The 26,394-nt window shown below is 41.7% G+C and overlaps 1 protein-coding gene across 1 annotated transcript in view; it reads left to right on the top strand.

The window, feature by feature from the left end:
• Positions 1-8,451: 8,451 nt before the first annotated feature.
• Positions 8,452-26,394, top strand: part of LOC132388717 (zinc finger protein 850-like) — a 43,813-nt gene continuing 25,870 nt past the window's right edge. Inside the window, exons 1-2 of the mRNA XM_059961102.1 lie at positions 8,452-8,931; positions 11,863-12,013. The gene's annotated coding sequence lies outside the window, so the exon portion shown is untranslated. The remainder of the gene's footprint in view (positions 8,932-11,862; positions 12,014-26,394) is intronic.

Genomic DNA, 26,394 nt, shown 5'->3' with positions numbered 1-26,394 from the left:
GGGGAAGAAGGAGTTTAACCATCTTCGTCCTGAGCCCTGAACAACGTCACAACCACAGTGAGCTCATCGTCTTGTTCAGCCCGGAGAAAATCATGCAGGAAATTCATGCAGGTGTATAAGATGATGAGAGGCATTGGTCGTGTGGATAGCCAGAGGCTTTTTCCCAGGGCAGAAACGGCTAACACGAGGGGGAATAGGGTTAAGCTGCTTGGAAGTAGGTACACAGGAGATGTCAGAGCCAAGTTCTTTAAACAAAGGGTGGTGTGTGTGTGGAATGCACCGCCAGCGACGTTGGTAGAGGCGGATACAATAGGGTCTTTTAAGAGACTCTTGGATAGGTACATGGAGCTTAGGAAAATAGAAGGCTGTGCGGGAGGTTAATTCTAGACAGTTTCTAAAGTTACATGGTCGGCACAACATTGTGGGCCAAAGCGACTGTAATGTGTCGTAGATTTCTATGATTCTATGAAATTCAAGGGAAACCTCCTATCCCACAGAGTGGTGACTAGTTGCAAACTGTCATCTCAGCGAGAGGGAGAGGGGAACGGCAGGTGTGGACTTTCATAAACTGATATGGAACAGAAACATGGGTAAGGATCAGATGGGCCGAGTGGCCTCTCTAGTGTACATTTTGAGTGTGATAGAGACAGTAAGTACCTGACACACGGGATTTGATACAGAGCTGATTTATCTTTCACAGCTCCACAATATTAAACACCAGTCTAGTTTAAGGCTAACTTCAGCAGAACAGACTCCTCCAATGCTCAGTGACCAGGGTTCAGTCCTGGGTGCGATAAGCAGCCGCCAGAACTGCAGAATCTGACAGTAACATTCCCTCAGGAACCTGCAGCTGCCTTCAGTCACCGTGATGGTTAAACATTTAACACGGAGCTGATTTGAACTTCCTCCCTGATGTGAAGTTGCTGGTGTTGCAGCATGTGGGATGATTGAGTAAAACTCTTTGCTCACTCCGGACAGAAATGTGGCCTCTATTTATTGTGAACTCACCGGAGCATCACAAGGTGGATTAACTGAATGAGTCTCTTCACACACACGGAGCAGGTGAACGGCCGCTTCCCAGTGCGAAGCTGTCGGTGTATCTGCGATGGCCGGATGAACCCCTTCCAAAATGAGTGCCAGTGAATGACGTCACGGTGCTATATCATCATGGTAAGGTATCCAATCAGATCACGGACATGGACACGTGTTCGGGCTCTCCTTGTCGCGAGTGGGGCGCTGTCTTCTCCAGCATCTCCGCCCCCACATTCAAGGATCGGCGGCATTCAAGCGATGGTGAACTGACAGATACAGCGGAACTAACGAGCTGTTGTGTTTGAGATTCCTCTGCACAGATCCTTTGACTTTTCTACACTGTTGTAAAATTAAAAGGCATGTCAGTGGATGAAGGACAACATTTCATTTTTCAAAATGGTCTTGACGCGAGCGGTGTAATTTTGTGAAGGTTTATAGCCTTTGTTATAAAACACAGCCATGACTTTTTTAAAACTTAAAACGTCCAATTAATACCTTGGGCAAATAATCAAAGACCAGCCTTATCTTATCATCATCAAAGCTAATCATACCTAACCGACGAGATGGCGAATTATAGTAACCTTTCTTTTCAAGAAACGCAATGATCACAGGTCGAGGTTCCTGTTGAGAAGAGGATTTAAACACTGGGGCTCGGTGTGCCCGGTCTATTCCAGGCGGAGTCTGGACCCACAATTCGTATATTGTTCCTCCTTGATCTATTCTCAAGGCGACAATCTATTGTCTTAGAGATTCAACGATTTTCGATTATTTATCTCCGAACTCATCCGTCTTAGTATCGACTCTCGTTACAGCATCCTCATGTTCCTGAATTTGAGTAGTCTGCTCCTGCAACGTGTTTTGAATAGTCTGCAGCAGAATCTCCATCCGTTTAAGCTCTGTGGTAGCCTTTAAACACCCATCCGAATGTGCTTCAGACGTTTCGCTCTGAGCTTTCCGAATTAGCTCTGCAATAGCTTCCCCAGTCACAGAAGGATCCGCTTCTTTTTACCAGTAGTTTTAGCACGAGACATCAACGCTGATTGGATTCAGTAACTTAAAAAGAACGAAGCTGTTCGAGAAACACGTCTACTCCATGCAAGGCCAGTAGGAGGGGAAGGACAGCATTTCAACTCAGATCATCTACTCTCCATGGAGCCTTCTGATAAAAACACTGTCACAGCTCCAAGCAATTTGGAGGAATAATACTTCATCTTCAAACTGACCGCAGTTTCGGCACCAGGCACAATATCAAACTCTCTGCTTCCCTCTCTGTATCAAAATGGATCATTCCTCCCCTTCATCAGTCTGTGACTTGGCTCAGTTGGTCTGTCTCCTTCGCATTCTGAGCATGCGCCACACACCCACTGAGATCACATTTTATTTACACGGCTGTGACTAGAGACTTTCAGATTATTATGTCCCTCCCGGCATTTGACGGTGTTAAACTCAGAGTCAGCAATGGTATTGAACATCGGGAGTAGGTGTTAGGCTTTTTCGTTGGAGATGATAAACTGCCGGTAGTGTGTGTCTGGATGAGTGGGTCGTTTTCAGACTGGAAGGAGGTAGCGTTTGGTGTACCCCAGAGATCAGTCCCTGACCACAGTTGTTCACAGTTTAATGTCCTGGCGGAGGCAGCGAGATGAGAGATGTCCCAGTCTACTGGTGACGCAGAAAGCGTGGAGTTGGGGGAGGGAAGGCTATTCACATGCAATTTCGTAGCTTTGCAATCAGTACATAGTGCACTGTGAGGCTGCAGTGGCGGGTTCCAATCTGCTAATTAGATTTGCTGACGACACTCCTTTGATCGGCCGAATACCAAATAATAATGAGGCAGCCTACAGAGAAGAAGTCATCACCCCGACACAGTGGTGTCAAGAAAACAATCTCTCCCTCATTGTGACAAAAACAAAGGATCTGGTTGTGGATTAGAGGAGGGATGGAGACAGGGACCAAATTCAAACTTTGCAAGTCTGTTATTGACACAAAATGCAGATTTTAATATTGATCATGACACAATATATTTTATACATTGTTAATGACATAAAAGATATTTACAGATTGTTACTGACAAAGAATCGTATCATTTGTGTTCCGTGTGTTATCTGAATGTACTTGCCTGTGATGCTGCCACAAGTCAGAGTCTCTCTGTACCTGTACCTTCCCGTACTTGTGCACTTGGCAATAAATTCAACAGGACCTGAGAAATCGCAGTGAGATTTGATTATTGATGATCAACTTGGCAGCTCGGTAGGACGAATGTATGCGACAGTACACTGTTAAATGCAAAACCCTGAACAGTGTTGATGATCAGAGGGATCTTAGACTCCAAGTTCATCGCTCCCTGAAAGAGACAGCACAAATTGATCGGGTGGTTAAGCAGGCAAATGGCATGGTTGTCTTTATTAGATGAAGCATTGAGTTCAAAAGTCGGGAAGTTGTGTTGCGGCTGTTACGAGCCTGCGGTCGTACTGTGACTGTTTCTTTAAGAGCGCCGGCGTGAGGAGGCGGGGCTATGACGTCAGTCACAGGCTGACAGCGCTGACTGTGGACTGAACCATAAGAGAGAGAGAGAGATCTGCAGACAGGCAGTCGGCCAGTCTAAAGAGAGAGAGAGAGAGACAGGAAAAGCTGATTTCTTCAGATAGTCGCAGCTGAGGCTTGGAACTCTCCTGTGCCCACAAGAGTGGGTTGATCAACGGTACACGGAACCACAACGAACGTGTGTGGCTGTCGCTTCGTACAATCCATAACAGTGGATTTGGGGATATCTTGTGTTAATCCTTGCCTGGGTCTGTTGTGTGGTAACCCCGGGAACACGGTATTCCTGTGACAGGTCACTTTCGCTGATAACTCGTATGTGGACGGATTCAACGGATAAGAACTTCGTCGACGGTTATTTTGATGTAACGGCCTTTTCTCTACGTTTAACCCTGGATTACAAATATCTCTCTCCTATCATTTATTCCGTGGATTACCGAACTTTCCTACTTTACCATCTCAAGACTCTGAGCTTTGTTCCCTCAGGCTCGATAGTCTGGGAATTATATTTACACATGTATACACATAACACTGCTAACTTTTCTTTATTTCTTTAAATTACTATGTTAGAAGTAGATACTAATAAAGAGAATGGGTTTAACATCAAAAGCAGACTCCAGTGTGAACTCCGTTTCTGCTGTTTCGTTTCTAAAACGTTACAGTTCGTAACACAGTTTTATAAAACTAGTTAGACCACATCTGGAGTGTTTCATACAGTTCTGGTCGCCCCCATTCTCGGAAGGATGTCGGGGCTTTGGAGAGGGCGCAGAAGAGGTTTACCAGGACACCTTTGTAAATGGTTCTATTACCGGTATCTATAACTTGTTGATTGATTCTAGACAAGACTTCTTTGATAAAATAAAAAGAGCTTGGTTGGATGACCTAAATTGTCAGATTTCTGATGATAGATGGAATAGAATTCTTAAACGGGTTAATAAATCATCTGTCTGTGCTCGTCATTCTCTTCTACAATATAAAGTGGTTCATAGAGCATACGATTAAGAACAGAAGCTCTCCAGTTTTTACCCGAATGTTTCTCCACTTTGTAATAAATGCAACTCTGCTGATGCCTCGTTAATTCATATGTTTTGGTTTTGCCCTACAATTGAAAAGTTTTGGCGGGAAGTATTCCATGCCTTTTCACAACTTTTTTTGGGTCCAATTTGACCCAAATCCCCTTACTGCCTTGTTTGGTATACCTATCTTTTTAACTAAAAATTCTTTCGACCAAATTGACTCTCTTATTTCTTCCTTTATTTGGAACAATAAGAGACCAAGAATTAATAAGTATAATTTACAAAAATCTAAAAAGATGGTGGTCTTGCACTTCCTAATTTAAGACTGTATTATTGGGATGTGAATATTAGACAATTATGTTTTCGGTTATACTGGCTTGATAAGAAACAAAAATCATTATGGGTTGATTTGGAATTAAAAGCTGTTAAACAATTTCATTTAACTTCAATATTAGCAGCTCCATTACCTTTACAGCTCTCCAAAATTCCAAATTTCAATCTTTACCCGGTTATTAAACTATTCCTACGGATTTGGGTTCAGTTTCGTAATTTTTTAAATTTGAAACAATTTAGTTGTCTAGTTTTTTATATCGAAACTTTTCTTTTAAACCTTCAACAACTGACCCCATTTTTCTCCTATGGAACAATAAAGGGATCCATTCTTTTAGAGATTTATTTTGTGATGGTCGATTGATGTCCTTTGAAGGGCCAATTGACAAAATTTCTCTCGCTCATACACATTTTTTGGAATATGTTCAGTTCCGACATTTTTTACAACAATGCTTACCTAAGTTTCCATATTTACAAGAATCTGATTTGTTAGATACCATTTTGAAATTGAATCCCTTAGAGAAAGTTTCCATTGGCAGAATGTACAACTTATTTTTGTTACAAATGAGAACATATCACTAAAGATTAAACAAGATTGGGAGAGAGAACTTCATATGATCTTTGTTAATGAAGATTGGCTTCGAGTTTTGAAAAATGGAAATTGTTCTTCTATATGTGCCAACCATTGTTTAATTCAATTTAAAATTGTTCACCGTTATTATTTAACAAAGGAGAGACTATCTAAAATATTTCCTAGTATAGACAAATGCTGTGATATATATAAAACTGAAGTAGCTACTTTGTCACATATGTTCTGGCATGTTCATCATTAACATCGTTTTGGAAGTCTTTATTTCCATCAAGATCTAAAGCTCTGAAAATTAATTTACAACCTAATAGGTTGACTGTTCTATTTGGTATAGTTCCACATCATATTCAGGGTATTTCATCTTCAGATCAACATGTAATTGCATTTGTTACACTATTGACAAGAAGAGCTATTTTATTAAAATACAAAGATACTTCTTCCCTTGCATTAATTGAATGGTTTTCTCAAGGAATCTTATGTCTTAGTTTGAAAAAAAATTAGGAGAACTTTTGATGCTCGATTCGATTTTGAGAGAAGATAGAGTTCTTTGCCAAATATTATCATTTAATTTCAATTATGCTATATGGATTCCTTCCAATTTTATTTTTTTATAAATATGAAATGGCGGTTGATGATTCTATTTTTATATTTAGATGATGGTTAAACGTATTGCTCCGGGGGGTTGATTCCTAATGGTTTTTTCCCTTTTTTGTTGTTAGTGGGTTCCCCCCTATTAGATGGGGTTCTTTATTTCCTTCATTTTCCTATATATATTTTCCATTTTTATATTTTACGATTAGTTTTTTCCTTCAACTTTATTAATTATATACATATTAATCTATTGAAGTCTTGTTTCATTCTGTAGCTGTAGAAGATTATGTACTAGTAAAAAAGATTCTAAAAATGAAAAATGAAAATGACAAAACAACAATGTAACAAAGCATTATAGCTGCAGAGATAGTGCAGTGCAGATAGACGTATGGTGCAGGGTCACGTCGAGTTACATTCTGAGGCCGAGTCCATTTTATCATTCATTTGGCTTCGAACTACAGACAGGAAGCCGTCCTTGAGCCGGGTGGTTCGCGCTTTAAGGCTTTTGTATCTCTTCCCCGATGGAGGAGCGGGTTTGCAGCGAGAATGTCCAGGTTGTGAGGGTCTTTGAGTACATGGCCTGCTTTTGCGAGGGAGGGGATGTGTAGGAAGAGTCCATGGAGTGGAGGCTTGTTTCTCTGATGGTCTCTGCTCTCCAAAGTACTCTGCAGTTCCTTGCAGTCATGGGCTGAGCAGTAGCCAGACGAAGGCGTGAAGTATCGACAAGAAGCTCAGAGACCTCGGCCTTCACCCTGCCTTGTGTAGCTGGATCCTGGACTTCCTGTCAGATCGCCGGCAGGTGTTAAGTGTGGGCTCGCTCACCTCTCTCTCTCTCTCTCTCTGACCCTCAGCACACATACCCCACAGGGTTGTCTTCTTGCCCCCTCCTTTTCTCTGTGCACCCATGAGTTGTGTCGCCACCCACAGCTCCAATCTGCTAACTAAATTTGCTGACGACACTACACTGACTGGCCTAATCTCACATAATAACGAGGCAGCCTACAGAGAAGAAGTCATCACCCCGACACAGTGGTGTCAAGAAAACAATCTCTCCCTCATTGTGACAAAAACAAAGGAGCTGGTTGTGGATTACAGGAGGAATGGAGACAGGGAGCAAATTCAACATTTCCCAGTCTGTTATTGACACAAAATGCACATCTTATTATTGATCATGGCACAATGTATTTTATATATCGTTAATAACTTAAAACATATTTACAGATCGTTACTGACAGAGAATCGTATAACTTGTGTTCCGTGTGTTATCTGAATGTACTTGTCTGTGATGCTGCCGTAAGTCAATGTTTCTCTGTACCTGTACCTTCCCGTAATTGTGCACTTGGCAATAAATTCAACAGGACCTGAGAAATCTCAGTGAGATTTGATTAGTGATGATCATCTTGGCAGCTCGGTAGGTCGAATGTATGCGACAGTACACTGTTAAATGCAAAACCCTGAACAGTGTCGATGATCAGAGGGATCTCAGACTCCAAGGAGGCGGGGCGATGACGTCAGTCACAGGCTGACAGCGCTGGCTGAGGACTGAACCATAAGAGAGAGAGAGAGCGATCTGAAGACATGCAGTCGGCCAGTAAAGAGAGAGAGAGAGAGAGAGAGAGAGAGAGAGAGAGAGAGACTGGAAAAGCTGATCGCTTCAGTTAGTCGCAGCTGAGGCTTGGAACTCTCCTATGCCCACAAGAGTGGGTTGATCATCGGTACACGGAAACACAACGAATGTGTGTGGCTGTCACTTCGTATAATCCATAGGAGTGCGGTTTGGAATATGTTGTGTTAACCTTTGCCGGGGTATGTTGTGTGGTAACCCCTGGAAGACGGTATTCCTGTGACAGGTCACTTTCGCTGATAACTCGTATGTGGACGGATTCAGCGGATAAGAACTTCGTCGACGGTTATTTTGAAGTAACGGCCTTTTCTCTACGTTTCACCCTGGATTACAAATATCTCTCCCCCATCATTTATTCCGTAGATTACTGAACTTTCCTACTTTACCATCTCAAGACTCTGAGCTTTGTTCCCTCAGGCTCGAAAGTTTTGGGATTTATATTGACACATATATACACCGAACACTGTCAACTTTCCTTTATTTCATTAAGTTACTATACACTAATAAAGAGAATGTTTTTAACACAAAAAAACAGACTCCTGTGTGAACTCTATTGCTGCTGGTTCGTTTCTAAAACGTTTCAGTTCGTAACACAGTTTTATAAAACTAGTTAGACCATATCTGGAGTGTTTCATACAGTTCTGGTCGCCCCCATTCTCGGAAGGATGTCGGGGCTTTGGAGAGGGCACAGAAGAGGTTTACCAGGACCCTGCCTGGATTAGAGGGCATGAGCTATAACGAGAGGCTGGACAAACTTGTGTTGTTTTCTCCAGAGCGGCGCAGGCTGGGGTGAGACTGGATGGACGTTTATAAGATTACGAGAGGAATAGATAGAGTGGACAGACGATATATTTTTCCTGGGGGTTGAAATGTCTAATACATTTAAGGTGAGAGGAGATGTGAGCGGCAAATTTGCTTCTTTCCACAGACTAATGAGTAGCTGGAGTCTCTGCCTGGGGGGGGGGGGATCCACCAATCCCGACACGTGATCCCGTTTGCCCCTCCCATTTAACCGCAGATGCCGCGCGTCTGTTCCCGGGCCCCGCCTCCCGATGATGTAACAATCTCTCCGCGCATGTTCACAGTCTCCGGGTGGACGGTGTTATCCTCTCCGCTCAGAGCTGAAGTTGGTCGGCCGTGTGATCGGGAAAGATTTTCGTCTCTTCCGTCGGGATCACTGTCTGGGGTCCGAAGATATCACTTTCCCATCGGTAAGTACTGAGCCGGATCCCGAGCGGGGAGATCCGATGTTGGCCGTGAGCACCGAACTGAGGGCCAGTTAATCATTTATTTTCCAGGTATCTGGGCTCGTCAGAAATGTGTCGACTCCACTTAATCTGCATTAAACGATCCAAACTAGGAGCCCAGGCTGTCTGTTTCTGCAGAATTTAAATATAAGTCCCGCCGACAGGTCACGTGAGGCTGTGTGTTGCAGATTCGCCCCGCCCTCCGCGTTGTGACACAAGATCACGTGGTGTGATTTTGGCTACTGAGTCCCATTAATTTCCCGAACTCGTCTCGCTTCCAGAGGCTCCTCGCTTTTGTCCCTGAGAGAAATGATTAAATTAAAGACGGTACTTAAGGAGTCCATTTAGAATGTGCTGACACAGAAAGAGCGTGCAAAGCAACTTGCAGGGCAACGTATAAACCAATTTGCAAAATTAGGATGAAACAATAGCTTGCTGATTAAAGAAGCGATACGGGTAACGGGAAGACATGCTTGACGGTTGAACAATAACGGTGTTAATGCCCTGAGGCTGATAAGTGGGCCAAAGGGTAATCACATTTGTAATTTTGTAATGAGATTAAGGAAGAATGTCTGCACCTCACATGGGTGCAACTCACAAAGTCGTAAACAAGTAGGGTATAAAAAACTGTGCAAAGTGTAATTCGGCACTCAATCTAGCAGGAGCTGGTTGGGTCCGATTCTGCAGACTCGAAAAATAAAGTTTACCGTTCTGCAAATTGCTGAGACTCAGTGTGTTTCTGACAACGTGGGGGCTCGTCCGGGATCCACACTCCGGCCGCGGTGGACACGAGGAAGGACATCGGAGACGGTGCACCCCGCCGAGTTTGGCGGTCCCTGACTCCTTGCTCGTCGCTCCGACGCGGCTTGAGCGAGTGATATCCGGACAGCGCAGAGCGGTAAACGGGGAAAAGGGGACAGTACCTGGTACGAAGTCCCCAGGACGCACCGGGTAAGTGCCTACTATTATAGTAGAAGGGTGCGGGAATAAGTAAGGACGGAGAAGACCGGGATCGCTACCCGGGGGTCCTCCTGATAAAGTTTACCGTTCTGCAAATTGCTGAGGCTCAGTGTGTTTCTGATCGTTGTCAGAAACACACTGAGTCTCAGCAATTTGCAGAACGGTAAACTTTATTTTTCGAGTCTGCAGAGTCGGACCCAACCAGCTCCTGCTAGATTGAGTGCCGAATTACACTTTGCACAGTTTTTTATACCCTACTTGTTTACGACTTTGTGAGTTGCACCCATGTGAGGTGCAGACATTCTTCCTTAATCTCATTACAAAATTACAAATGTGATTACCCTTTGGCCCACTTATCAGCCTCAGCGCATTAACACCGTTATTGTTCAACCGTCAAGCATGTTTTCCCGTTACCCGTATCGCTTCTTTAATCAGCAAGCTATTGTTTCATCCTGATTTTGCAAATTGGTTTATACGTTGCCCTGCAAGTTGCTTTGCACGCTCTTTCTGTGTCAGCACATTCTAAATGGACTCCTTAAGTACCGTCTTTAATTTAATCATTTCTCTCAATGTCCTGGAGCTTTATGGCTGTTGTGTCTTCTCCCGGACTGGGGTGGGTGAGAAAGGAGAACGTCCCAGGTTGTGGGAATCTTTTATATCACTGCCTGCTTTACCGAGGACTGATCTGGATCCAAAAGACTGTGCAGTTCCTCTCAGTCACGGGCGGAGCAGTTACCATGCAAAGCGTGAAGTGTCCGGATGGGAAATTCTATAGTGTGTTGATAAAAATTTGGTGAGGATCAAAGTATATATGACAAAGTGCTTGTTGTTTCTTCTATCTTTGTCATTTTTGTATAATTAATTCAGTAGCTGCGGTGTGTTCTGACGTCTCCGGACCGGCTTTTCCATGTTTACAACAGCAGAAATAGACCCGTGAGTTTGGTGTTCAAACTGTGTGAGAGGACCCCTCACTGTCACCAGTCTGTCACTCGGTGGAAATCAGGCAGAATCTCAAGTTGCACTAAAAACAAAATGTTAGAAGTCATTCTGACAAAACGTCATTAACCTGAATTGTAAAGTTTGTTCCCCTCCCCGTAGCTGTTCCTTACCTGCTGAGTGTTTCTGGTAATTCCACTTTCTTTTTATTACATTTAACCTGGAAATGGAAATGACTCGATCTGTGATAGTAGAACAGTAAAGAAAGCAGAACTTTTCCCTGTCAATTATCCTGCAACCAGTTTGTCTGTTATTGCTGGAAATGTGTTCAGTACAGTTGTTGCTAACGAGGTTCACATGAATAATCTCAGGAGTGATAGAGATGGTTCTGGACCTGGAGTTCAGAGGGATGGTGGGGGTGGTGGAGGGATGTATGGTTAAGTAAACCTACCAAATGCTGAAAAGCCTGGATACTGTGGACATGGAGACAATGTTTCCATTAGGCGGAGAGTCTGTGATCTGACAGCACAGTCTCAGAATAATGATGCTTCCAGTTAAAATTCAGTTGAGAATTTTTTTTTGCCATTAGGTGTCCGAAGTGTGGAACTTGTTGCCAGAGAGGTTGGTTGAGGCTGCGATTTGGGTATATTTATGACAGAGATTAATATATTCATGATTGCTAAGTAGCTTCAGGGTTACAGGAGGAAGGCAGGAATATAGTGTGGGAATAAAAATCAGCCGTGTTTGAGTGGTGGATCAGATCAAATGGATCAAATCACCTAATTCTGTTCCTTATGTCTTACCATAACTGAATGATGGCTCCTTCTTATCCCATATTCTTTTGTGTCATGTGAGGGACAATAAAAGATTGTTCACTGAGATCATTATATCTGCCTTCAACGTTTAAATTTCAGTGAGTTTTGTTCCTAGTAACATTAAGCAGAAATGTTTGGTCCTCCTTTGTATTGTTAATGTGCTTCATTATCTTTGATGTTAAAGTTAGACCTGCAGTGAGAGATTTATTGGAAGAAAACCCAGGACTGAAGACGAGGGAACAGCAACAAGTGAACCAGCCCGAGGACTGAGAGCATCAACTGGAGAGAACCCATCTGACTCGGAGATTCCAGTGATTCAGTCAGGAGAAAGTTTGGTGAGTCTCATTTACTCAAACACTGGTCCTTTAGACATTACATACCTGTACAAGGGAAGGTAGGAAACAGCTGGAGTGAGACTGTATGTGCTCTGAAGAACCAGTTATGCCTCTGTCAGACCCAGTTGCAATCACTCCAGGTCTGGTACTGTTCTTCCAGCAGGCCAGCCCTTTGAAACCAATCCCATTCTGTGGAAGTCAAATCCGGAGAGAGTCTCTCAGAGACTGTATTAGTACAAACTCTTTATTCCAAGTATCTGGGGCTTACTCAGTTAGTCACTCAAACAGGAACAGTCAATGACTGTTCCCACCCAATCCACTAACTGACTAGCAATTCCCCTTCACCACAGATATATCCATCCAGATACTCCCCACACTAGACAGGCTGGAACCAAATTTATTTACTACATGACAGGCTGGAGCCCTAAAGACAAATGACAAAATAGTCATAATGGCTTACACACACAGAACAGACTGAAACTGTCCTATCTCTGCGCATGATCACACAAGGTGATGAGAGTCCTGAAACCCTAGCTAGCTACCCTCAAGAAGAAATATGGCTCAGCATGGCTTAGTCCATCTGTTGATCATCAGCAGTTTCTTTCAGAAAAACAGGCTGTTATTTTTTAACGGTGTTAAACTGTACTTCATTATTCCCTCCTTTTTGATCATTACATGAGCAACAAAACAGTAATTTTTTACAGAGAAAGCAACCAAGTACAGCTTTGACTTCTCAGTGGGAAAAACAGCATACATCAGTAATTATAACAATGATACGGACAACTATTAGGACATAATGCAATATCATGCTCAACATATTACAAACAGGCCTTCGAAGATCACTTTTTCGACCCTTCCGTGAACCCGTGTAAATCCTGCCCTACTTTCTTGATGCTGTCAATCTCCTAGGCAGTGTGCTCGGAGAGGGATGTAGTGTTATTAGACATATCAGGGATAAAGGTGCAGCATTCAGTGTCAATAATAGCACAAGCTCCCCCTTCTCAGCTGGGATAAAATCTAAAGCCGTATGATTCTATACGACTGTTTGCCAGATTGCAATCTTTTCAGTGGGTATTTCTGTTACTTGGGCCTGTGTTTCTGTCAGGGCCCCTGCAGTATTGTGGCCAGCTCCTCAAGTGCTGTAGCCAAATTAATTATCTCCTGTGAATTCCCGGCTACGCCATAGGAGAGAAAAACTATCATCAAAGATCGCTCAGTCTCAGTTATTCCTCTCCGCTGCTGGGCACCTGCAGTTATGGCCAGGAAGCATGTTTCCCAGTGTAGGAAGTTCTGTTTGGTGGGGGCCTGAGATACATCTGTCAAAACACTGTGAATGTCAGGGCCCCTAGTTCTACCCATTTGGCATAAGTGTGACAGAGACAGGAAAATCTTAACTGGATGCTGGGGTGAGCCCTCTCAAAGACATAAACACAAACACCACTGTTACGCACCTGTAACGGTTTAAATGAACCAGCAGCTATAGACAACACCTGGATTCGAGTTTTGATGTTAAAAGCGCTGTCTTTATTAGTATCTACTTTTATAACAACTTAAGCAAAATAATCTAAAGTTAAAGGTGTTATGAGTACACATATGTGTAACTATAACTCCCAAACCACTGAGCTCAGGGAATACCAAGCTTAAAGTCTTGAGATGGTGAAGCATGAAAGTTCAGGTAAGCCATGGAATAAATGACGAGAGAGATATTTTTAATCCAAGGTGAATGTCGAGAGAAGGCAACTACATTGAATTCCACAAATTCCACGGTGGTAAAACAGGATAACTGTCGCTGTAGGTCTTATCCATTGTTGTTCTAAATCCACATATGAAATATTGCCAAAATTAGCTTATCTCAGGGATAAGTCTTGAAAGGGAATGAACACCTAAGCAAGGGTTAACGCACGGCTAGATTCCTCAAGGTACTCCCAATCCAGATCCAACACACAAAGTATTACTGACAGTGATTTCCACAGAATATCCCTTCTCACAAGTGTTTACCACAGAGCACACCCGAATCCTGCTAAGGGTTAACAAAAGTGGTAGCCATGAGATACTCCAACAAAATCCCCATTTGGATTATACGAATTATCACCAACAGTGATTGGTCACAGGGGTACCTCTTCAAGTGAATTACCACCCCCATGCAAGGGTTAGCACAAGTGGTCCTCACAGGACACTCCCAAACCAACAGATCCACTCCAATGGATCAAACAAAGTGACAATCACACATTCGGTATACAATGGATGAATAATCCTTCCTTCAATGAAACAAACTGGGAAGTGTAAACACGCTGTGTGGTCAAATAGTTCCAGCGTGCGTTCGTGTTCTCTCTCTCTCCCCCTCTCTCTCCCCCTCTCTCTCCCCCTCTCTCTCCCCCTCTCTCTCCCCCTCTCTCTCCCCCTCTCTCTCCCCCTCTCTCCCCCTCTCTCTCTCCCCCTCTCTCTCTCCCCCTCTCTCTCCCCCTCTCTCTCCCCCTCTCTCTCCCCCTCTCTCTCCCCCTCTCTCTCCCCCTCTCTCCCCCCTCTCTACCCCCCTCTCTCCCCCCTCTCTCCCCCCCTCTCTCCCCCCCTCTCTCCCCCCCTCTCTCCCCCCCTCTCTCCCCCCCTCTCTCCCCCCCTCTCTCCCTCCCCCTTTCCCTCCCCCTCTCCCTCCCCCTCTCTCTCCCAATATCTAATTTTGCTGGTAGGCTTTCTGGGAGCAATGGTGCACAAGGTCTTGGTCCCCAGGATATCCTCATGGGCCATCCATGAATGTTTTGAACAGGTGACAACCCCGCTTTCCCCTATGGGGTAACCCTCGTGGAATAGGGCTAACGGTAGGCCCTTCAACCAAGTGAGTCCAGCCTCCGCCGTTAGTTTGGCCAATTTACTCTTCAGAGTGTCATTGGCTCTTTCCACTCTGCCAGCGGCCCGTGGGTGGTGTACACAGTGGAATTGTTGCTTGATAGCTAGTTCGTTACATACCCCTTTGTATACTTTCACCACAAAGTGTGGGCCATTGGTAATTCAATAAAATCAAATTGTAGACAGAAAAACGTCCACCTGTCAAGGGACTCGTACCCGCTGTGCAGGGTGCAGGTTAGCTACCATTCCCTCCTTTCCCAGGGGTGTTAAATCATGTATATAATCAGCCAATATTGGTAAAAACTGTGCAGGAACACAAACCTCTCCCACTGGGGTAATCCAAAAAGCTAGGTCAGGGTCTTTCTGGCACCCCCATCTGGGACCACAGTTTGCGCTCTTCCTCAGAGGCGTCCCCCTGAAAATTATGTACCTCCCACATGTCTGGCAAACCCGATCTGCTTGAGTCATGGAGGGTTGCTTGACGGGGAACCCGAGGAGGCTGCAACTACTGAGGATTGTGCCGCACTTTTCACTGTTTGATCTGCTAGAGCATTGTGTTTAGTGACACAGTCGGACATGCGTGTGTGGGCCGCACATTTCATAATAGCCAAAACTCGAGGTAGCTGCAGAGCGGTGAGTAAGTTGTTTACAAAGGTGGCATTACTAATGGGGTGGCCAGAGGAAGTCAGGAATCTCCATGTTCCCAGAGAGCCCCGTAGTCATGTACAATCCCAAATGCATAACGGGAGTCTGTGTAAACGTTCCCACTTTAGTCTGTTGCCCCAGCAACAGAGCACGAGTCAGAGCAAACAGCTCAGCCTTCTGGGCGGAGTCAGATGCTTCAAAAGAAGCTTGCTGAACAATTTCACTGTCTGTCACTATCGCATAGCCAGAATATCGTTTCCCTGCTGGATCTACAAAAGAGTTTCCATCCTCATAAAATTGCTTCGGGCTAGAGGGGGTATTGTGGAATGGATGGGAGAGACTGTCCTTCTTTCACAGTGATCTGGACAGGGGGACAGTTGGTGCGACCGACTTCATGGCCTGAATTTGCTCAGAGATGGGGTACAGCGTCTTGGGATCGGTCAATATTAAAAGTGTGTCTCACCAGATGTCCCGCCTTCACCTCAGACTCCTTCCAGTATCGGAGTTGGACCACAGCCAAGTCTTGCCAGTCTCCCTCGGTGCTGGAGGCTTGTTTCAGCAAGGTGTAGGCAATGAACTCTGGGCTCTTTGGCTTGAATCCAGGGCAAACATTAACAGTGCTATGGGGAACCACCAGTTCTGTCTGTCGCCAAAGGAAATCCGGAAATTCGGCCAGTAATGCACTGCCCACTTTTCCTTTAACCTCTCCAATCACCATGACCGGGAACTTCTGTCCCTCGAGGGGTGCATAACATTGGCTTTCCTCAGCTGAGCACCCCGTAGGGTCAAAGCACAGAGTCACGTAGGGGTCGACCACTGGCAGAAGGGGTTCAAATGCAGTGGAGTCTGGATTAGGTGCCCACAACAAGGGGGGTCGGAAATTGGGGAAGCTGTCAGTTGTTCACCTGTCACAGGGTGACACCATTGCCTGTGCAGAGAATCTCAGCTTCCAACAGACAGAGCAAGTCTCACCCTGCTGGATTACACCCCCGACTGCGGGGTGCTGACTGTAAATGAAACCTCACAATGGTTCCCGTGGAATTCCACCTCCAGTGGCTGGTTATGTGAATACATACATTCCCTGCCTTCAAACCCAGACAGAGTGAATGTTGCGTCTGAGAACTGCAATCCCTTTTCCGATACTATTTCCCGATTGAGAGTGGTTGTAGCTGCCCCCATATCGATCATAAACGGAACTGGAATAGCAGCAAATGTCAATATTACATTGGGCTCTTCCTGAGGGGTGGTACTCACGGTAGGAAGCATCCTTGCTTGTCAATTTCTAAATGGTTTGTTGTCCCCACCTGTCCCGTGGTAGGTGGTTGTTCCCATTTCTGTTCCGCAGATATAGCCTGCTCACATCCTTCTTCCCAATGAACATATTCACCTTTAATATTCTTTTCATATCTTTTTATTATTATTATTATTATTATTCAAAAATAGCACAAGAGCATTGAAGTAACAACACTAACAATGCCTCATAAAAGAGAAAATTATCTTAAGGATTGAAAATTTTGAAAATTAAATGAATGAAAAGTGAGGGGAAAAAAAAAGAAACCCATTGGAGGTACAACCCTGGAGCCGTGCGTCATACAAAAAGCTTCTAAAAATAAACATCAAACCGCCAAAAAGAAAGAAAAGATATATCAAAAAAAAATTACATTTAGATCGTGGAGGAAATCTATCAGTTAACTGAAATGATAATAATGAACAGGTGAGCCCCATCTGTTCTCAAAATCAAATAAAAGTACAAAGGTTCGACTTCTAATTTTCTCCAAGACACAGCATCACCTGAGAGAGCCATTGTGACAAAGTAGGAGCTGATATATACTTCCATTTCAACAAGGTGGCCCTCCTAGCTGTCAATGTAAGAAACACCATGGATATTTTGAGGAATTATTCCAAAAAGCATAGTCAATTTATTAGGTTGTAAGTTGATTCTGAGTGCTTTAGAAATTGTCGAAAAGACTGACTTCCAAAACTGTTTTAATATAGAACTTCACCAGAACACATGTGTCAGTATGGCTATCTCATTTTTACATCTATCCCAATACTTGTTAACATTGGGAAATATTTTCGGAAGTCTCTCCTTCGTCAAATGGTAATAATGTACAATTTTAAATTGAATCAGTGAATGACTAGCACAGATCGAAGAAGAGTTAACCAGCTTCAGAATCCATGTCCAATTCTGCCATATAAAAGAGAAATTGAGTTCCTTCTCCCAATCCAGTTTAATCTGAAGTAAACGACGCTTATCCCTTTGTAATAATAAATTATAAATTCTTCCAACAGAACCGTTCAACGAGGGGTTCATATTCATAATAGTATCTAACAAATCGGCCTCCAATATGTAAGGAAAATTATTTAAATATTTTTGTAAAAAATGTCGAACTTGAAGATATTGTAAAAAATGTGAATATAAGAGAGAATACTTATCGACAAATTGTTCAAAAGACATCAATCTGCCTTCTTTAAATAAATCCAAAAACAAATTAATACCTTTATTTTTCCAAAGTAAAAAAAAAATTGCAACACTCCAAGAAGGTTTAAAAAAGTAATTATGATAAATTATACTACAAAGTTTAACCTTTTTAAGATTAAAAAAATTGCGGAACTGGATCGAAATTTGTAAAGAGTGCTTAACCACAGGATATAGGTTTAAATTAGCAACGTTAGCTAATTGTATAGGTAACTCCGAATAACGAAGTTAAATAAAACTGTTTCACAGCTCTCAGTTCCTGGTCTACCCATATTGGCTGTTCATTCCTATCAACCCAATGTAATCAGAAGGACATACACCACGTTAACAGCCCAATAATACATTCATAGATTAGGCAAAGTGAGACCACCATCCTTTTTCAACTTTTGCAAATGACATTTACCAATTCTTGGTCTTTTATTATCCCAAATAAAAGATAGAATAATAGAACCAATCCAATCAAAAAAACTTCTTAGTAAACAAAAACAGGAATATTCTGAAATAAATATAAAAATTTTGTTGGGCGGAAGCAGACATTTTGCTTGCTTCTTCTGGAATAATCCCAAAAATTGCTGTAAGTGGATTAGGTTGAACATCCACATCTATAACTTTAGATAATATTCCAAACACATCCCTCCAAAAATTGTTTAAACTTGCACGTGACCAAAACATATGAGTTAGAGTAGCTACTTCTTCAGTACATCTGTCACAAATAGGGCTTATATTAGAAAAAATATGCACCAATTTATCTTTGGACATATGGGCCCTGTGTACTATCTTAAACTGAATTTAGATATGGCATGTGCAGATAGGTGAATTATTGACTAAATAATAAATTTTCACTGATTATCTGAAAGTGAATGTTGAAGTTGTACTTCCCAGGTGTGTTGAACCCTATCATTAGGTGACATGCGAGGATTCATTAACTGTTTATAAAGGATTACTATTAATTGTTTTTGACAAGGTTTAAACTGAAAAATAGCATAAGCCAAATTTAAAGAGCAGGCCAAGGGGTAAATTGGTTAAAAAATCATGTAAAAAATTCCCAACCTGTAAATATCTGAAAAATGTGTATTAGAGATATCATATTTGTCTATTAACTGTGAAAAAGACATTAAACAGTCTTGTAAAAACAAACCTAAAAAAGTCCACTAAAGGAGGAAAATTGGCTTTATAAAGATACTGATATTTTTTAGTAATTATAACCCCTAAATATCTAAAAGAATCCATAACTTTAAAAGGAATATTATCATATATAGAGACAGATTCATTTAAAGGAAGTAATTCACTTCTACTAAAATTTATTTTGTATCCTGAAAGGTCTCTGATTTAGTCATATAATTTTAGCAAAGCAGGAATAGATTATTCAGGCTTGGATATATATACCAATAAATCATCAGTGTAAAGAGAGATCTTGTGCATGGTCTCATTCACAAAAATCCCATGAATATTTTCGGCTTCACAAAGAGCAATAGCAAGGGGCTGGAATCTTAATTTACATAACAAAGGACTTAATGGACAAGCTTGGCTTGTCCCCCGTGATAGCTGAAAAAAGGAGACCTACAGTTATTAGTGATAACAACAGCAATAGGAGCTTTATATATCATTTTTATCCAATTATTAAAATTAATACCAAAACCAATTTTTTCTAAAGTATTAAATAAATATTTCCATTCGATTCAATAAAATACTTTTTCAGCATCCAAAGATATAAGGCATTGTGGAGTTTTAGAAGAAGGTGAATGTATAATGTTAAATAATCTCCGAATATTTGAGAAAGAATAATGACCCTTTATAAAGCCTGTTTGATCTTTAAAAATGATTTTACCCAAAATACTCTCCAACAGATTGGCCATTATCTTTAAGTGAATATTAGCATCAACATTCAATAATGAAATAGGTCTGTATGAGGCACAATCAGAAGGATCTTTATTCTTTTTGAGAATTAAAGAAATAGAAACTTCATAAAAAGTAGAGGGTAAATCACTTTTCAGAAAAGATTCTTTAAACATCTCCAACATATATGGAGAAAGCAATTTTCCAAATCTTTTATAAAATTCTACAGGATAACCGGCAAGTTCCGGGGCCTTACCAGACTGCCTTGAGAAAATAGCTTTATGAATTCTGGATTCAGTAATTTAGGCATCCAGAGTTTTTTGATCCTCAACAGAAATTTTAGGAAAAGCAATTGTTTGTAAAAAAACAACAACATTCATTTCAGAAGAGTCCACTGGACATTGAGATTTATAAAGTTCAGTATAAAAGTCTTGAAAAATTGTATTAATTTCTTCATAATGCCGAGCCAGGGTACCATCTTTTCTATGAATTTTCAAAATTTGCCTCTCGGCTCCAGCTGATTTTAATTGAGTTGCAAGTAGTTTATTATTTTTATCTCCAAGTGTATAAAATTGGGTCTTTAACTTAAGTAGATAACCCTCAATTGAATGAGTTAATAATAGGTTATATTATGAATGAAGTTCCACTCTTTTTTAAAATATCAATATTAGGGGAAGTCACATAGATATTATCTCAATCTTTAATTTGTTTTGAAATTTTATCTAATTTTGCTTTAGCCTGTTTTTTAAGTTTAGTTGAATAAGAAATAATCTGACCACCTAAAAATGCTTTGAATGTATCCAAAATAATTAATTTAGACATACCACTTATATCATTAAAAAGTAAAAAATTCTTTAATCTGGCTTTTGATAAAACTGATAATGTCAGAGCTTTGCAATAAAGTCTGAGACATGTGCCATGGTGGACGGCCAAAAATGTCATCATCAAATTCAAAGGACAAACTCAAAGGCGCATGTTCAGGTATAGCAATAGTGTCATAGTCACAGTTTTTAACATTAGGCAAAAGACAGGGATCAACTATAATATAATCAATCCTTGAATATATTTTATAAACATGGAAAGAAAAACAATATTCTCTGTTATCAGGGTGTAAATGCCTCCATAATTCGATCAACACAAAATTGGTCAAAAAAGAGTTAATAACTGATGCAAAATGATTTGGAAGTCATTGATTAGTTGAGCTCTTATCAGTCATAGGATTTAAGCAACAGTTAAAATCCCCATCCACTAACAACATATACTCATTTAAATCTGGCAGTAAAGCAGATATTTTTTTTTTTTAAAAAGCAGGATCATCTAAATTAGGACCATACAAATTAACCAAAACAACCTTTCTATTACAAGTCACTCCTTTAACAATTAAAAATCTACCATTAGAATCTGACCTAATGAGGACCATTATCCTCTTGAGTAAATATATTAGATTTGATAAAGATAGACGCACCCTTACTTTTGCTCTGAGAAGTAGCATGGAGCTGTTTTCCATTCCACCAGCGAAATCTATTTTGATCTCCTGCCTTGTTATGCGTCTCCTGAGCAAAAATTATATCAGTTTGGAACCGATTAATAATTTTAAGTCTTTTTTGTTTAATAGGATAATTCCAACCACGTATATTCCAAATGATTACATGAATCCATTTAACTGCCATACTATAATTTTATTCTAATTTACTTTATACATGTGCAGAACACATACCAATACAGGATTATCAAAGATGGCAGTGATGAAGAATAAAGCCAGATAGAAAACACGCATGCTCTGGAACCACCCAATGGGGAAAAAAAAACTCCTAACTTTAAACCCACCCACCCTCCCAAAAGCCTGAAAAAAAGGCAAGTGAACTAAGATAGATGCAAAGACTTGGGCCACTCTGTTGTTCTCATCTCTGCCTCCCCCCAGCCAGTACATAAAATAAATAAAATGACCTTGCAAGAAAGACAGTAAAGTCTCAACAAAGGAGAGTGTTTACATTCTATCATGTGTTAAACAGTAAAAGAACCAAAATAACATAATCTCTTATAGAGAATAGCCAGCCCCATCTTAAGTTTAGCTTTAAATCCCTAAGAAAACTTTAAATTCAGTTATAGGGCGCTATAATAAAACAGATTTAAAAAAGTTAATAGTATACTTAACTGATCTAAATTGATGGAAATATTAATTAGTAAAATCATAGTAACTTAACCCTCCCAGATAAATATATAAAAAGAAACCCTGTTGGTAGAAAAAAAACTACCAGTTAGTAATTTAAGAAATAACAAAAAAAATCAAACCAAATATTAGATAAAAGGAACAAATCCTATTGTCCTCTTTTCTCAGTCAAATATGTAATTAACCATTTAAACAGTCAAACTTGATCCGTAAATGTTCTTTCCAAACAAAAATCCAATAGGATGTAATGATGAGCAGGTTTTCTTTTCTTCTTTTATTAATCTGTCAATGAAATATCCAAATAGCCTTCATATATCTTCTTTTCGTAGTGTGAGTAATATACAGATAAACAAACAGCTTTTCAGATAGTTCATTCAGTAGTAACGTCAGTGGTGGTGACAGGTATAGCCTGGACAAAATCCAGCTCGACTTTTGGGTCAAAGAAAGTACATGGGGAAGAATTAGGAGGAAAACCTTTCATTCTTGTCAGGTAACTCAAAGAGGGAAATCATTTCTTATCATATGCTTGTTTCATTACCAAAGCAAATCTTGCTCTTTGTTCCATTACTTCTTTTGGATAATCTTCGTAAAAACGGAGCTCAGACTCACTGAATCTGAAAACTCTGTTTTCTTGCCTGTCGCATTATTTGATCTTTTATTTTAAAGTGATGAAAACAAGCCAAAACAGATCTTGATCTGGTTGAGTCTTTAAATTTCGAAGTGGACAGCCTGTGTGCTCTTTCAATAGCAAGCAGCTGTGATGAAATAGTCAGAAATAGATCATGAAAGAGCTTACCAAAGTAAACCATTATGTCTCCATTTTCAGCTCCTTACTGCAATCCAATGATTCGTATGTTGTTTCTGCGAGACCTAGTTTGCAAATCAATAATCTTATTAACGATTTTTTTCCAAACAGGTTATAGTTTCAGACAGTTTTTGCTTAGTTAACTTCAATTCCTCTTCATGATTAGTAACTTGAGTTTCCATATCTTTAAGTTTTCCCAGAAATAAGTTCATTTCATTATATTCTTTTCCAGTTGATCTTTAATTGCCTTATTCTGATCTTGAATTGATTTCAGTGTCCGAACAATATCTTCAGCCCATGATGGCATTTCATCAGATCTTTCCTTCGATGTCTTTCCTTTTTCATTACCTTTGTCAGTAGGTTCATGCAGATTCTTCCCACTTCTCGTAGACATAGACATGTCACTCCCCTTCAAGAATCAGCAATTAAAAATTTGAAATTCAAAATTTAAGCTGTGAGCGGGAGAGAAAACTAAGAGCAGCACAGAATTAGTGCTACTCCATCGACAGACAGAGGCAGTCTCCATTCACCTGTAATATTAATTCCATTCGGGGTTGATAGGCATTCGAAAGCCCAGTTCCAATGATATGTCAAAGCTCGTTGCATTCGATTTTGGTCATTGTCAGGCCTATCCATATTATTTGTTAATGATGTTGGCTAACTTAGTTGGTAAGCTTTGGAGCAGTAAGACATTAAATTGGGGGGGGGGGCAGATTCCCATCATTAAAGGCTTGGTCTCCTAAGAAAGTGCTTTAGCAGGCCACAAAACTCATACAGTGTCGATATGCCAGACATGGTGTTCGGGATTCCATGTTTCCATATCAGTTGTAACTTTAGACTGACATTCCTGCCTTTCTCTCCTATGTAGACCGGCCTTGGTTTGCTTACGTTATTTTTCCTGCTGTCATTTTCGGCGCCCATCCATCCATCCATGCTCTGTTTGTAACGTCTCCCAAACTTTGGTGTTCCTTCTGCAGTACTTACCTCTATCCTAGTGGTCGCCAACCTGTTGATTGTGATCGACTAGTCTGCTTTTGAAATTTCCCCAGTAGATCCTGGGAAAAGGGAAGAAAGGAAGAAACTGTTGAGAGATTGTTCCCGGGTTGTGGGGTTTTAGTTCCATTTTTTCTACATGCGTGTAACTCCCCCGCACTACACAGTATACTTCAGTGGTCCCCAACCACTGGGTCGCGAGGAAACAACATGAGTCAGCCGCACCTTTCCTCATTCCCTGTCAGCCCACTGTTGAACTTGAGTGCACGCGAGGTCATCAGTCGCCGAACCGCAGTGACACCCTCATGCCAGAGATCACCAGTTGGCCTCGGGCGGCCGGTGGGAAGTGCCGTCACTACTGGCCTGGAGTGCTGCCTCTAAACCTGTTTAGCACACTGAATGTTCGTGGGGAATCTGGTGCTAAAATATTCGCCGTCGACCTAATTCGGGCTCAGCGTTTCATAGGTATCAGAGCAGCTACCATGCTGTGATCTAATGAAACAAACTTTTGTCGGCTGATAGGTCCTACAAGGGGGGGCGGGCGCGTGCCCTGTCACACTCCTTGCTCGGTCGGTCACTCTCTCCAGACTGTGTCTACCACGGCCCCAGCACAGGGACCTCCGGCCCTGACATTGTCCTCTCAACCAACCCACGACCAACCAAACCAAGCCAAGGCATCTGGCGGAGGGCGGGCAGGAGGCTGTCCAATGAGGCAATGAAGCCCTCAAATCTGCTTCGGTACCACGAGTCCAAGCACCCTGCACTTAAATGCAAATGCGTTGAGTTTTTTCAGCGGAGAAAACGTGAGCAGCACGGGACAGAAGCTAAGTGCCGAGAGGCGCGAAAACGATATTACGGAATAGACTGAACATAAGGAACCTGCTTCGAGTATCGCTGTATCCCTACCCTGGTTCACACCCCCACCCACCCCATCCCCCGTCAGCCGGTCCGCAAGAATATTGTCAATATTAAACTGGTCTGCGGTGCAAAAAAAGGGCGGGTGCCCCAGTGTTTATACATTATTTCTACTTCCAGGTTGTGGGGTTTTATTTCCGGTCTTTTCTGCCCTCCTGCGCATGCGTGTAACTAATTGATCTGGGTCGATCTTGCATTTTAGTAAGGCCAAGGTAGCGGATCTTGGGCTTAAAATGGTTGGTGACCACTACTCTATCCCTTTATCACATGCATTATTCCTCCAACTTACTGTTAATATACTGTTCCACTTTAAAGGTATGTCACATATGGAATTTATTCCAGTTAGCCAAGGATTTCCTTCTACGCCACTGTGTGGTGTTGGGAAATCATGTACAAGGCAAGTTACAGCAGTAGTTTGCCATTGCCTTCTGCTGGGTGAGTTGTTTTGTTCACCAGCTCTAACCCAGCACAGATGAAACAGTGTAAGGGAGTCGGCTGGATTCGAACTCGGGACCTCTTGCCTCTAAGTCCAACGCTGAAGCCACTATGCCACCAGTGGCATAGCCAGCAACGTTCTGCTTTACAACTGCCTTTTCCTTCCATTCCCTTTTCAACAATTTCCACTTCTTTCCTCAGTTCTTTATCCAAATCAAATTTACTGCTTGTTCTCATGAGGTAATAACCCAGGCTCCTGCACCCTCCCCCATCCGTGGCCACATTTTGTTCCCCAATTTCTTATTCAGCGCTGCACTCAACATTCACAAATATTTTTCCTTGTCTGAAGAACTCTCACACAAATTGTGTCGGGCTGCTGCTGGCCCACTCTTATCAATCGACTGCAATTGACCAGTGGTCTCTAAGTAATTTATTGGGCACAAAGCCTCCTGCTCAATAAACAATGAGATAAATGTACCCGGCTGGCACCTCCTGCTTAATGGATGAATTTACCTGGCATGTCTGCCTCCTGGCCACTTAGTAAAATTTTGCCTACCTTATACAAATCTCCCAACAAATTCTTTCCTGATCCTGTCAAGGTATGTGATCAGCCTTGAGTGAGGCACCGTACGTCCAAAGGAAATAACGGTGAGTGACAAATACCCATTGGGCTCCCTTTCGGTCTCCGCAGTCCCCAGAGTGGTCCAGCTGCTTACTCAGCCCATCTGCTTGGCACTACCTATATTGGGATGCTGTTCATGATGCCAAATGTTAAAGTTGAATCTGAATAAAACTCAGGAGACCAGCTTCTTATCGACGCCATGGTTTATTGTGCATTCAAATGCCTGCAGGAGTTTTGAGACCCAGTTGTCAAAGGGGAGCACTGCCACCTTCTGACAAGTCGAATGATTTGGGTTACAGCCATATATTTATAAATAGTACATCCCATACATTAATATTGCAAGATGTTATTTGAACTGGCACACACACTAAGTGTGTTGATGCAAAACTTAATTACTTAGATAACAGAGTTTGGTTTTAATTATAGATGAGTGGACTGTCCAGTCCTTATCAGTTATTCCCTTTGCAAGGCCCTGACTTAATTACAAACAGATGTTCATTCCTGTCCCTATCAGTGAGTCCTCCTCCAAGGATACTCACAACAAGGATACAATGTATAATCTTATCAGCTCTCAATGTGTCTCTCTGCAAGCCACAGAGAACGGGTAATGAGTCTGTCTTAGCTAAATGCTGAAGAC

This window comes from Hypanus sabinus, unplaced genomic scaffold (genome assembly GCF_030144855.1).
Source record: "Hypanus sabinus isolate sHypSab1 unplaced genomic scaffold, sHypSab1.hap1 scaffold_386, whole genome shotgun sequence".
NCBI classification, from domain to species: domain Eukaryota; kingdom Metazoa; phylum Chordata; class Chondrichthyes; order Myliobatiformes; family Dasyatidae; genus Hypanus; species Hypanus sabinus.
Note: the sequence above shows the minus strand (reverse complement) of the source record. Positions and strands in the feature narration are given on the sequence as shown.